This window comes from Colossoma macropomum, unplaced genomic scaffold (assembly GCF_904425465.1).
Source record: "Colossoma macropomum unplaced genomic scaffold, Colossoma_macropomum, whole genome shotgun sequence".
Lineage (NCBI taxonomy): Eukaryota > Metazoa > Chordata > Actinopteri > Characiformes > Serrasalmidae > Colossoma > Colossoma macropomum.
The window spans coordinates 1761415-1773480 of record NW_023496043.1 but is presented as its reverse complement, the minus strand read 5'-3'; the positions used below and the strand labels follow the sequence as shown (position 1 = coordinate 1773480).

The following is a 12066-nucleotide window of genomic DNA, read 5'->3' as shown; positions in this document are numbered from 1 at the left end:
TGTCAAACTTTTTGTCTATTGCACACATTCACTGTGTGTGTGTGTGTGTGTGTTTGTGTGTGTGTGTGTGTGTGAGTGTGGGACAAGGAGAAAGAGAGGGAAGAGGAGAGGAGTATGGTTTCAAAATGAGATGAAACCACAGAGCTGTAGAATCTATAGCCTGAGGTATTGTAGAGGTATTGATGTGAAGCCTTGCCGCTTTATGGCATTGATTTACCAGCAGTCTGAAATTGTTGGTTGTGGAAAATATTGTTATTTTTCTAGAAATAATGGTGATGTTCTTAGTGCTGTTCCCATTATTTAATCTGAAGCAGGACATAACTGTAAGGGGTGGGCAAAAGCTTGATGTCAGTACAACAAGTAGCAATGTTCAACTGCATGTGTCATTACAAAAAGAACATAATTAGTCCTGTTTAATCGGATTAAGTTCATTGTATTAATAGGTTTATGATATTGTTTAATGTGGCGCTACTTGTGTATTTTTATCTGTTCCAAGCTGCAGTAAACCTCAGAGCGACCTCAATATTGTGATATGTATTGAGTATCATTTATCATGAAAATGTCTTGAAGTATCCTGTTGTTTTTGACATATCGTCCACCCCTACATACCTGTTTATAATATTCACTTGCACATTAAAAAACCTCGAAAATGACTGCCTCAAGTTACGTCATATGTAAATATTTGGTCATTCAAGAACACATTTGTAAATCCATATTTTTGTTTGTGTCTCTTTTAAGTGTCTTCTAATTTCTGTAAAATTGTCTAACTCCTCCTAGAGGGACTTTAGCTGCGCCCATAAATGCATTATTCTTCAGCAGCTTTTGCGATGTCGGTAAGCTTTGCAGAATGTTAGCACGTCTCGTTCTGCCTGCTTAGTTTAGGTTGGAGTTTACATACTGTTGTTTCTTGTTTAAAGTGCTGTACTTTCAAGAAGGGATGGGCTTTTCAGTCAGTTTGGTAAATTTGTAAAGCATTATTAGAAAAATATTCAAAATTTTGGACAGGGGACAGCTTTTTTTCAGGACACTTGCTAACAGTTTTTCTTAGAAATCTCTGGGGATATTTTTCACACCTCCAAAGTTCAGTCTTAGAGGTTTGTTGCATTTCCTTCTTCTCACAATTCAAGTAATCCAAAACAGATTCAGTGATGTTGAGGTCTGAACTCTGGGGCGGTCAGTCCACTATGCTGAGAACATCAAGCAGCTTCTTTATTCGATTTTCAAATTTTCTTTTATTGATAACGTGTTCTTCACAGCTACACATCCTTTAAGACTCGTAGTGTTGAGTAGGATGGACAGAAACAGCCCCCACCTTTCAAAGACAAAAACTTTAAGTACTGTTTACCTGATGGTGAGAGTTCTGGTGGTCTACCAGGTCTTGTACGGTTGTTAGGAGGCCGGATTTCTGTATGTAATTTTTTTTTAACTCTAGTTTTGGAAACATCTGCTTTCCGCTCCTTTGTGCAAGTGGATTTTCTTTGTTCTAATCAGAAATATCACTTGGAAATTGACTTCATGACCATTTTGGCTGGAAATTAAATAAAAGAAGGGTGGTGTCTATCTGTCTGTAGGTCTGTCTGTAGGTCTGTCTGTAGGTCTGTCTGTGTACTTTATACTGTGGTAGTGAACTCCTTTTCTTCCCACTTTCTCCTTCATGAAGTGGTGAATGATATCACAGAGGCTGTATGTCTCTGGCGTCCTGCCAGCCCAATGCCATGTATTATACACATATATTATACACACCACGGGTTTGACCCACAGACCTTCATTCGGTTTAGTCCTGAGTGTTGCCATAGTTACCCGCGTCAGGTCACCTTTCCCTTTGTTTTAGTTCAGTGAGGGGATTTTTGTATTGACTCACTGTCTCTCTTAAACACACACATTTGTCTGTGCTGAATTGTCATCTGCATCTCCTTTTATAGATGCTGTTGAATCAACTAATTCTTCTTTCCCTGACTATTTTTGGAAAACGGAAAAACTTGTTTGCCCACTAAGCTCCATTTTGCTGGCTCTAGTGCTCTGAAGCTAAATTGGGATCAAATGAGTGTGTTTACAAAAGACCACATGGTGAGCAACTTGGTGAGAAGTCTCTTTGTCATGCAAGACACACATGCGCGCAAACACACTCCGGCTGCCGTGCGGACAGACGGCTTGCGCAGTTGTGCCCCAGTGTGCAGCTGTGGTCTGGTTTTTGTGTGACGCACACACAGAGATTTGTTTTTATACAATGTTAGAATGGGAGGGTCAGACATATGTCCCACATGTAAGAATACAAGGGATGCACGATATGGGATACGATACGATAGGGATACGAATTGTGGCCTGATGCTGATATCCAATATTTTTTGTGTATGTTTTTCATGCTGATACATGAACATTTATTAAAACAGAAATCAAATTGTGGATTTGTGTAACAGAGAAATGTAACATTTATTTAATGAGATGCTGGTAGGCCGGCGCTTGATTTCACGCACAGAAGTTGATTCATACTTTGCGCTCAAATCTCCGCTTGTTTCCATGTTGAACAAAAGTTTCTTGCATTAGGCTTAGAAGTGTCGTTATAGGTGCTCTTTGATTACTTGTGTTGGTCTAGTCATTGTAGGTTAGTTAGTTTCCAGTTTTCCTGCAAAGTTATCAAATTTTTGTCCTGAAAATGCACAAAAACAAAATGCAAACATGCACGTACAGCCTGTGCTTTGTCACTTACCAGCTGGATTCAGGCTATGATTGATGTGTAGGTGAAGAACTGTATGACTCTTAATTAGGTGCCTGTCTGACGGGAGTAGGTTGACTGTGAAAGCCAGTCATCTACTGACTCAACTCTTAAATTACTCAGAAATTACAAATTCCAGGTTGAGCTGTAAGAGGAAATTTGTTTTCTTTTTAGAAGTACTCCTCCTCTGGCAGAGCTCGGTGTGTGGGAGTGGGTGTATAATTCAAAGGATTCGCACACACGCGCACACAGCTGCCACAGCACATACTTGTGATTTGTGTGTGTTTGGCTGTGTGCACGCGAGTGTGTGCTTACACAGCATTTCTGCCTCACGCAGCTGAATCGATCTAAACTAAAAGCAGTTCAATGTGCTGCTTTGTTCTGTATGTGATTGGTCATCTAGTTTCTATACCAAGTATGAACTCTGTGTTTCCTCTGTCTGTTCATACCCAGGTTTCACCTTTTGTGCCGGCTAGTAGACCAACGTTTTGACTTGACCACGCAAGGAGAAAACTGAACCAAAGGTAGGATGTTTCTCTTGTAAGTTGTCTTTTAGAAACTAGTAGAAACTAGTATGTGTGAGAAATCTATACGAACAATCTAAACCCATAGAAGTCACATTGTGCAATTTTATATAGATTATTTCTCACTTGTAGCTCATTGAAATAAGCAGAGAAACTGTTACCAGTACACAATCTAAACTTTTAGTTGGTACCACATTTGTGTTTTTGAAGAGGAAATATATTTAATTATGGTTTAAATTAGCTGAAAAGTTGTTGCTTAAGCTTAGCAGACATTGTCTGTAACTGTATACTATGATAGCTTAGACCCCCCCGCCTTTGACCCTGTTTGCAGTGGTTAGGACCTCCACAGAACCACCACAGAGCAGATATTATTCCGGTGGTGGATCATTCTCGGTGCTGCAGTGACACTGACATGGTGGTTGCTTGTTATTGTGTGTTGTGCTGATGCTCGTGGGTCAGGCACAGCAGTGCTGCTGGGGATGAGAATGTCCAACATGTGATGTTAGATCTACAGATACTGGCCTTCTGTGGATACCTGCCTTTTCAGTTATTCTGCTTCTAAACTGTAGAGTTCCACCTTTTATTAGACAGTCATGCTCAGTGCACACTTTTAAGAAACAGTTGAAAACATATCTCTTGATCTTAGCATTTAATTAAAATTCTGTGTCTCTTTGGTATTTATCTTTTTAATGTGATCTGTTATTGTCTTATGATTTTACATTAATACCTCCTACTTTCTGTTGAGCTTTATCACCTGCCTAAAGCACTTTGGGCTGCCACCAGTGACAAATAAAGATATATATTTTTATATACCTGCAGAATTACATTTAAATGTGCAAAATGTAGCCGATAACACATACTTGAAGAGTCACATTACGTTTTCTTATTTTTCTTAAGTGATCATCCAGTTGTTTATGCAGTTATGAGACAAGGCTTCCCTTTAAGTGATGTGAGATGTTAAATCTCTAAACTGGCCTTACGTTGAAATTTCTTCTAACATGTTTCAGATGAGGTTTGGGTTTCTGCTTGATCTCCATTTGAGAGAGACAGCTCTGCTCTGCAGCCACCACTAAAATCAAGTGCAGGTGACTACGACTAAGGTGCCAGTTTTGATCAATGTCTATAAAAGATGTAAGGAATAGAAAAGAAAATAAGAAGATAGGAATAAAAACTGGGCTGTGTATTATACAAGAAATCAGCTTTTCCTTGTAGAGGCATTCAGAATATACATTTTAACTGTGTTGCAACTTCAAGATGAAGATGTAGTCTTGGAGCAGGATTGATTTGATCTTGCCTGCCTCAGTGCATAGTGTTAAAAATAGCTCAAAGTAATGGCAGGCAGTGTGAGCTGAGGTGCTGTGAAATTCTTCAGAGGAGATTTAGGAAAAAAGGTGGTGTGAAATAATTAGCATAATGTCTGCTGATTGTTGATGTTGGTGAGGCATGGTGAAAATTACCTTTTTTGGTGGATGTCTAGTGGCAGGCCTCATGTTTTCATGTATCTTGGAGTAAGAGGAAATCAGAAATAATGACTCGTTCCATCACTGTTAGTTCCTCTTCGAAGAAAATGCAGCTCACTAGAAACTCTCCTGTCCCACTGCAATTTTATTAGGGTCTAGGTGTGATAGTAAAAAAACGTTTCTACCCTCTGATTAACCAATCCGAGGGGCCTTAAGACTAGACAAAAAAGTAGTGCTCTGTATGGTTGAGGAATTGTGTGAGGGACCCCAAAGAAGGGTACAGATGGTGGTTGGAAAGAGTTAGAGGCGGGTTTCTGAGGGCAGAGAGCTATGGATGGGGTGAAGGAGTGTGACATATAGAACTGGGTTTTTGAGGATAACGCTAAGTTTAAGTGAAAACATATGAGTTCCCGCGGACCCCCAGAGAGCGGAGCATGGAGTAAAATTAATGGACTGGAATTTTCCTGGATCTGGGGCTGTGATGTGTGTTCTGAAACATGGCCTAGTCTTCCAGCCTTCAGCTTCTAGCTGAACTACTAATAAAGCATGGAATCCACTTTGAAACGTGTTCATACATCCTGCATCTTTTCACAGCAGGGCCTGCTTCTGTCTAAGATGCTGCATCCAATATAGAGGTCAAAGAAAAGCCTTTCTGAGTTGATCAGATGAGAATGCATCTCTTTTCTGTAATTTAGCATTGTAGAGTTGACTCATTTTGTATGGCTGTTGTAAACGGATAGTTCTGCATCTACTGACTGCTAGCAAATCGTTAATTGCAAAATAATCATATATAGACAGACGCATGACCACATGCATCAAATGAATGCTGTATTAGGAACTCTCTCTCTCTCTCTCTCTCTATCTATATATATATATATATATATATATATATATATATATATACACCACACACACACACACACACACACACACATACATACATAAACATGTATGGAATGATCTTCGATAGCCTAAACTTCAGGAATTACATTGCTTGGTTAAAGAGGTGTTTGTTGTTAAATAATATGTTGATCATTGGTGTATTTTATGTTATTATATATTTTCAATAATCCACTTGAGGCATTGCATTAGTGAATTAATTATTTATTTATTTGTTTATTTTTTAAACCCATGGTCAAAGAGGTTAACTTTGCCTGGCAACACTGCTTAACCATGATAATCACTAAAGTGCACAGCTTCTTGTGGCTTATTGCTTTAGCATGCATTACCAAGTGACCCAGTACCCAATCGTTGCTAACCACCTTATGACAAGGGCTCCTTCTATTCAGTGTGGTAAACAGTCCTCAGCCAGCTGCCAGTAAAGTTCAAAGGTCATAGACCAAGCTAGAGTGTGCTGGTTACCACAGGGCTTTTAGTTGGGGGCTGTGTTTTTTGTTTTTCAGCTTGGCATTCTCAGCTGCTTCCAGTGCTGCAGGCACACGCCAGGAGCATATATATACACACACACATGCTGTGACTTTTGTCTCAAAACATGGTCACACACTGTTACTGTTTGACAGCATGCTAACACACACACACATGCACACACACACACAGAGCAGGTGTCTGTACTTAAAACACACTACCATGGCTTAGTAATGCGTGTCTCTCTTACTTTCTTTGTCTCTTTTCTTTTATTCTCATGTAACTTTTTAAAAAATATTGCATACACCATTTTCAAATGGCAGCTGCCATTTACACTGTGTAAATAGTTATGATGTGTAGACCAATAGAAATGATCCAAAGTTGCGTGACCTGAAGTCTAAGTGGGCAATATTTTATTGTTACTATGATAAATATCACAATATGCTTTTCTGAGCTTATCATACATAGAGCTGGGCAATTTGATTATATTTTATAATTATCAAAATACATTTTGTTATCATGATAAACAGTATGCTTTTCTGAGCATATTGTGGTCTCTTTTGCACAGCACGGTGTCTAGTCACATGATATTTGTGGATAAGCTTCCATTACTTGTTAACTACATTAGCCTTGTAGTTCCAGTGAAGTAAACCACAGACACCAAACAAGTCTTTGTAAGGTATAAATTGTGTACATTTTTGCCAGTCTCTCACTTTAAAGTTCTGTCTATAAATGAGTGTGTAGACTAGATGTAGGAGATATATCTCTGCAGCAAGGAGAGATCACCATCCTCTGTTGCAGCCAGTAATCTCTGGAGGCCAGATGCCCCACATAGAGCCCTTTTATACTTCCTCACAGAGTCACATGATCCAAAAACTTCCTCAGCTAGATCATTCTCCTTTTTAATTTTCCCTAAATACAGTCAGTGCTCTGTCATTTATGCAGCTCTTTTGCATTATGAACCATTCATAGAGGATTTTTTACTTTCTTGAACCTGGAGGAAGATCTGTGAAGCAGTAATAACAAGCATCTTGCCGCAGTGAGATGTTGAAGGTTTAGTCCTGTCAATAGCTTATGAATGTAGACTTGAACACTCATATTAAAGCAGTTAGTTTTTATCATGGCATAGTGTACTGCTTGTTGAGTCCTTTAAGCTTACTTAATATTGCTGGAAAGTTCTATTTAAGTGATTTTCAGATTCAAGAAGCCTGCCAGTAATCAAGCCTGGGTGTGTTTAATTTAATTGCTACCAATTAATTTGATTAATTGGTTGATCAACAGTGATGTGAAAATGTATCTGTCCTCAACCGACTTCTTCTGTTTTTGTTTATAGGTCTCATTAAATGTTACTGATCATCCAACTAATTTTAATAGAAGATAAAGACAACACGAGTAAACACAAAATGAATGCTTTTAGATGGTCATTCCATTTATTGAAGATGAAGATTTATTCAAAACCTATATCACTCATATGAAAAAGTAATTGCCCCCTAAACCCAATAACTGGTTGTGCCACCCGTCGCAGTAACAGCTGCAGTCAAACAATTGATCACTTGCGATGCGTCGTTTACATCGCTGTGGAGGAATTTTAGCCCCCTCTTCTTTGCAGAATTGTTTTAATTCGGGTACATTGGAGTGTTTTTAGCGTGAATTTCCCATTTAAGATCTTGCCACTGCATCTCAACGGGATTTAAGTTAGGACTTTGACTCGGCCACTCCAAGACCTTCATTTCGTTTCTTTTGAGCCATTCAGACGTGGACATGCTTGTGTGCTTTGGGTCATAGTCCTGCTGCATAACCCAACTGCGCTTGAACTTTAGGTCACAAACTGATGAGCAGACATTGTCCTCCAGGATTTCCTGATACAGAACAGAATTTATGGGTCCATCACGTATGACAAGTCGTCCAGGTCCTGCATAAACAAAGCAGCCCCGGACCATCACACTACCACCACCATGTTTGACTGTTGGGATGATGTTCTTATGATGGAGTACAGTGTTAGCTTTACATCAGATGTAACAGGACCCATGTCTTCCACCCTCTGTAGACTGATGGGTCAAAAGTTCCACCTTTTTGACTCATTAGTCCACAGAACATTATCCCAAAACCTTTGTGACCTTCTGAGTCATTGATGAGCTCTTGGTGAAATTTTGGTATGCCGGCCACTCCTGGGAAGGTTTACCGCTCTTCCAAGTTTTCTCCATTTGTGGTTAATGGCTCTTACTATGGTTCGCCGGAGTGCCAGAGCCTTAGCAATGGCTTTGTAACCCTTTCTAGACTGGTCGATTTCAGTCTCTTTAGAACATGGTATCATGTGCTGTTTTTTGGAGCTTCTAGTCTGCTTCACATTGCCAGACAGGTTCTATTTCAGTAATGTTTAGATCCAACAGGTCTGGCGGTAATTATGCCTGGGTGTGGCTAATGAAATTGAACCCAGTAGTCAATTGAATTTGGTCAACTGGTTGTCTTAGGAGCGAAGGGGTCCATTACTTTTTCACATAGGGCCAGGTAGAGCTGGACAGCATTTCTCCTTCAATAAATGAAATCACCATTTAACAAAAGCGTTTTGTGTTTACTTGGTCTGAAACATTCAAGTGTGACAAGGGCAAAAAATAGAAGAAATTGGGAAGGGGGCAGATACTTTTTCATAGCACTGTAACCAAGAGGGCAGTTACATTTTCACACAGTGTCAGTTGGTGTTGGATAACTTTCTTCCTTCAATAAGTCAGATGATCGTTTAAAAACTGCATTTTTTTGTTGTCTTTGTCTTTATTTTTAATTTAGTAATTTAGTTTGTCGATCAAAAACAAATATGCAACAAATATGCAACAAATATACAAAACTAAGAGAAATCGGACTGAAAAACACCCTTTTTGCAGCACTATATATTGGAATTGCCTCACTCTTTCCTAGTGTGTAATGCTGGATGTAATGGTTCGTTTTAAGAGCAGGGTGGACTTTGCCACTGTAAAGACGACACACCCAAAGTGACCCCTGGAATTGTGCCACTCCTTGATCAAAGGAGCTCTTTCACTGAAACGAGAGAGAGAGAGAGAGAGAACGAACTGTTGTTTCCGCACAGTCATGCCAAGGAAATGACGACAGCATTTTCTTAAGACCAGGGGCAACTCGCCACCCACCTCCTCCAAAAAATTATAGTCTGTCTGTCTGCATCTCTCTCTCTCTCTCTCTCTGTCTCTTGTGTTCACCTCTGTGTCTCTCTCTCTCTTCTTCTGTCTGCCTCACATTCTCTTCAGTCACTGTCTCTTTCTTTCTGTCCGTCAGTCTATCTGTCTCTCTCGTTCTCTATATCTCATTCTCTTCACTCTCTTCCTATCTCTTGCTCTCTGTTTCTCTCCATCTCACATTCACCTTTCTCTGTCTGTCTCTTTTTGATGAGGTCTGTTATTCTGAGGAGGCACTGCAAAAATTTCTGGCAGGCAAACGAAGCCACTCTTCTCCATGATGTCAGAGAGACATGCACTCAGACTGACAGATTTCTGGGTTAGATATTTGGCTCTTGGACATTGGCAGACACTAGTGCCAGTGTGCTGCTTCAAAGGCGCAGCATCCTTACAGAAAGTAGGACTGTGTGAGCTCTAGGCAGCCGTCAGGTAGCTCAGGTCCTGCCAGTGTTATCAGGAAGATTCCATTGCATTACTGTAGCTGTATTATCATATTTATGCCCATAATGTCTGAACAAACCAGAAAAATGGTATCCTATTTAAAATTTTTCTGATAAATGTTGTCAGGGCTGTTTCTGCAGGTAATTTTGTTTACTAGTTTCAAGTTCAAGTTTCAAGTTTATTTGTCATTTTCACAACATGTCAGGACATTCATGCATTGAAATGCTTGTGGTGAGGCTCAGGTAATCACTCTACAGAAAGTAAACAAAGTAAAAAAATACAGAAGAAAATACTAGAACTGAAATATATAAAATATACAAAAAATATAGAGACAGGAGGGACCTGTGTAAGAAAAACCTCTATGTACAAAAATATATATATATATGTATATATATATGTATAAAATAAATACATATTAAACAAGGGATAATCTGTGAATATATACATTTTAAAGTGACTTAGTGTTACTGTCCATAGCAGTGATATAATAATTATTATTATTGTTATTATTATTGTCGTCATCATCATCATCATCATCGTCATAATACTGACAAAGTGACCGAGTGAAATGGTAGTTAGGGAAGGACCCACAGTTTCACAGCTTGTTCAGAAGCCTGACAGCCTGTGTGTAGAAACTGTTCATTAACCGGGTTGTTCTAGCCTACAGGGCGCAACAGTGATGCACATTCCAATATTTAGGAAATGCATCAGTGAACACTTAATGTGACGCAGGTGAGAATCAGTTTGCATAAGTTTTGACCAAAATATTTCATATTTGCTGGATTCATCCAAACAACCAAAGAATACCTGTGGCTAGAGATGCTCACAGTACACAATGAAACATTCAGTGATTAGTTAATATTGCCAAGGTTAATATCGCCATAACGATTAATAAGTGATTTATTGTGCAGCCGTAGCTCTGTGTAAGACTGCACGTAAAACTGAAGTTTTTGACTGGTGTGTGGAGATGAAATAGGCTGATGTAGAAGGCGAGTGTCTGAGAGACAACGTGTTTCAGAGCAACACGGACGTGTTGCTAGGGAACTGAGCTTAGAAATATGTGGATGAAGCAGAAAGATGGATAGAAGGAGTGAGAGATGTGAGATGCACAAAGAAAATTGCCAAAGAGAAGGACAGATCCAGTAAAATAAAAAGGAATAGCTTGAACAAATGTGCTAAATGGCTTATAAAGGATGGAAGTTGGTAGCCACCAATTAGCATGATGTTGTCTGCATAACACTCACTGGTGGCAAATCACTTTCATTCACCATTAGCACTTTTTAACTGAGCTCTTTTATATATTATATCTTTATATATTATATATCTTATATAACAGTTCTTTAGCACGGTATCCAGTAGAGCTTTAATCAGGCCTGAAATATTAGTCATATTAAGTCCAGGCTTGACATGACCCAACACACAGCACCACGTTCTGAGTCTGCCATTTTACCCTGCCATTGTACCAAGTTTGGAGTTCAAAATTGACCCGAATAAAACAAAATTCTATCCAAGATAGACTCGCTTATCATCACCCAAAGTGCCAAATAAGACCTGATAGGATAGTGCTGGTTAAATGACTGTGTGGTGACAGGTAACAGTCATTGGATCATGAATAAATAAAACATAACACAATATGAAGTAATATAAAATAAATTAAAGGTCAAAAGTCAAAAATTAAGTTTAAACTCCACTGTACCAAATGTATTTTTCAGTGTTTTTAAATAATGTCCCAAACTTTTAATACTGCACTAACTTTTCATCCTTAACTATGTTAAGGAAACAACAAAGATTTTTGTGCTCCATAAAACATACAAAGTAGGTTAGCAAAGCAGGTGCATGAAGTAAAAAATCTGAATAAAAATGTTTTGTGCTTGCTTTACGTTTCTCACTCCATAATGCACTGTTCTTTTGCTTTGCAGTGCTGATATAGCAAGATGTTAGCCTTCACCTGTTTAATCCTACATAGAATACATTATTGAACATACAACATATAAATTTGGCCAAATTAACAAATTAAACATCTCTTTGGCTGCACTAAACTGCACTCTCCTGACTCAGTTTGCTAATTTATTTCCCACATATTTGTTTTCTCATAAGTGTGGGCCTCCTGGACCTCAGTGCTAATTCTGTCAATAACACGAGTGGGTGACTCCAGCAGTTTTCAGGAAAGCTGAATAAAGTAAGAAGAAAAAACTAAAGCATGGAGAAGTACATATTCAGGAAATTACATCCTGGCAGGTTCAGGCAAATATTCTAGTACCCTGTCCTTTTAGACTAGAATACATAGATAAGCCAACACACTTATGATACATATGAGCCACTAGTGTGATTTAGAACATTTATAATGTCTAAACATGAAGTGATTAATGTTGTGTGCC

The 12066-nt window shown here is 38.9% G+C and overlaps 1 protein-coding gene across 2 annotated transcripts in view; it reads left to right on the top strand.

Moving 5' to 3' along the window:
- Positions 1–12066, top strand: part of raph1b (Ras association (RalGDS/AF-6) and pleckstrin homology domains 1b) — a 77948-nt gene that overhangs the window by 20673 nt on the left and 45209 nt on the right. For both annotated transcript variants that reach the window (XM_036564894.1, XM_036564893.1), the window contains exon 2: positions 3167–3237. The gene's annotated coding sequence lies outside the window, so the exon portion shown is untranslated. The remainder of the gene's footprint in view (positions 1–3166; positions 3238–12066) is intronic.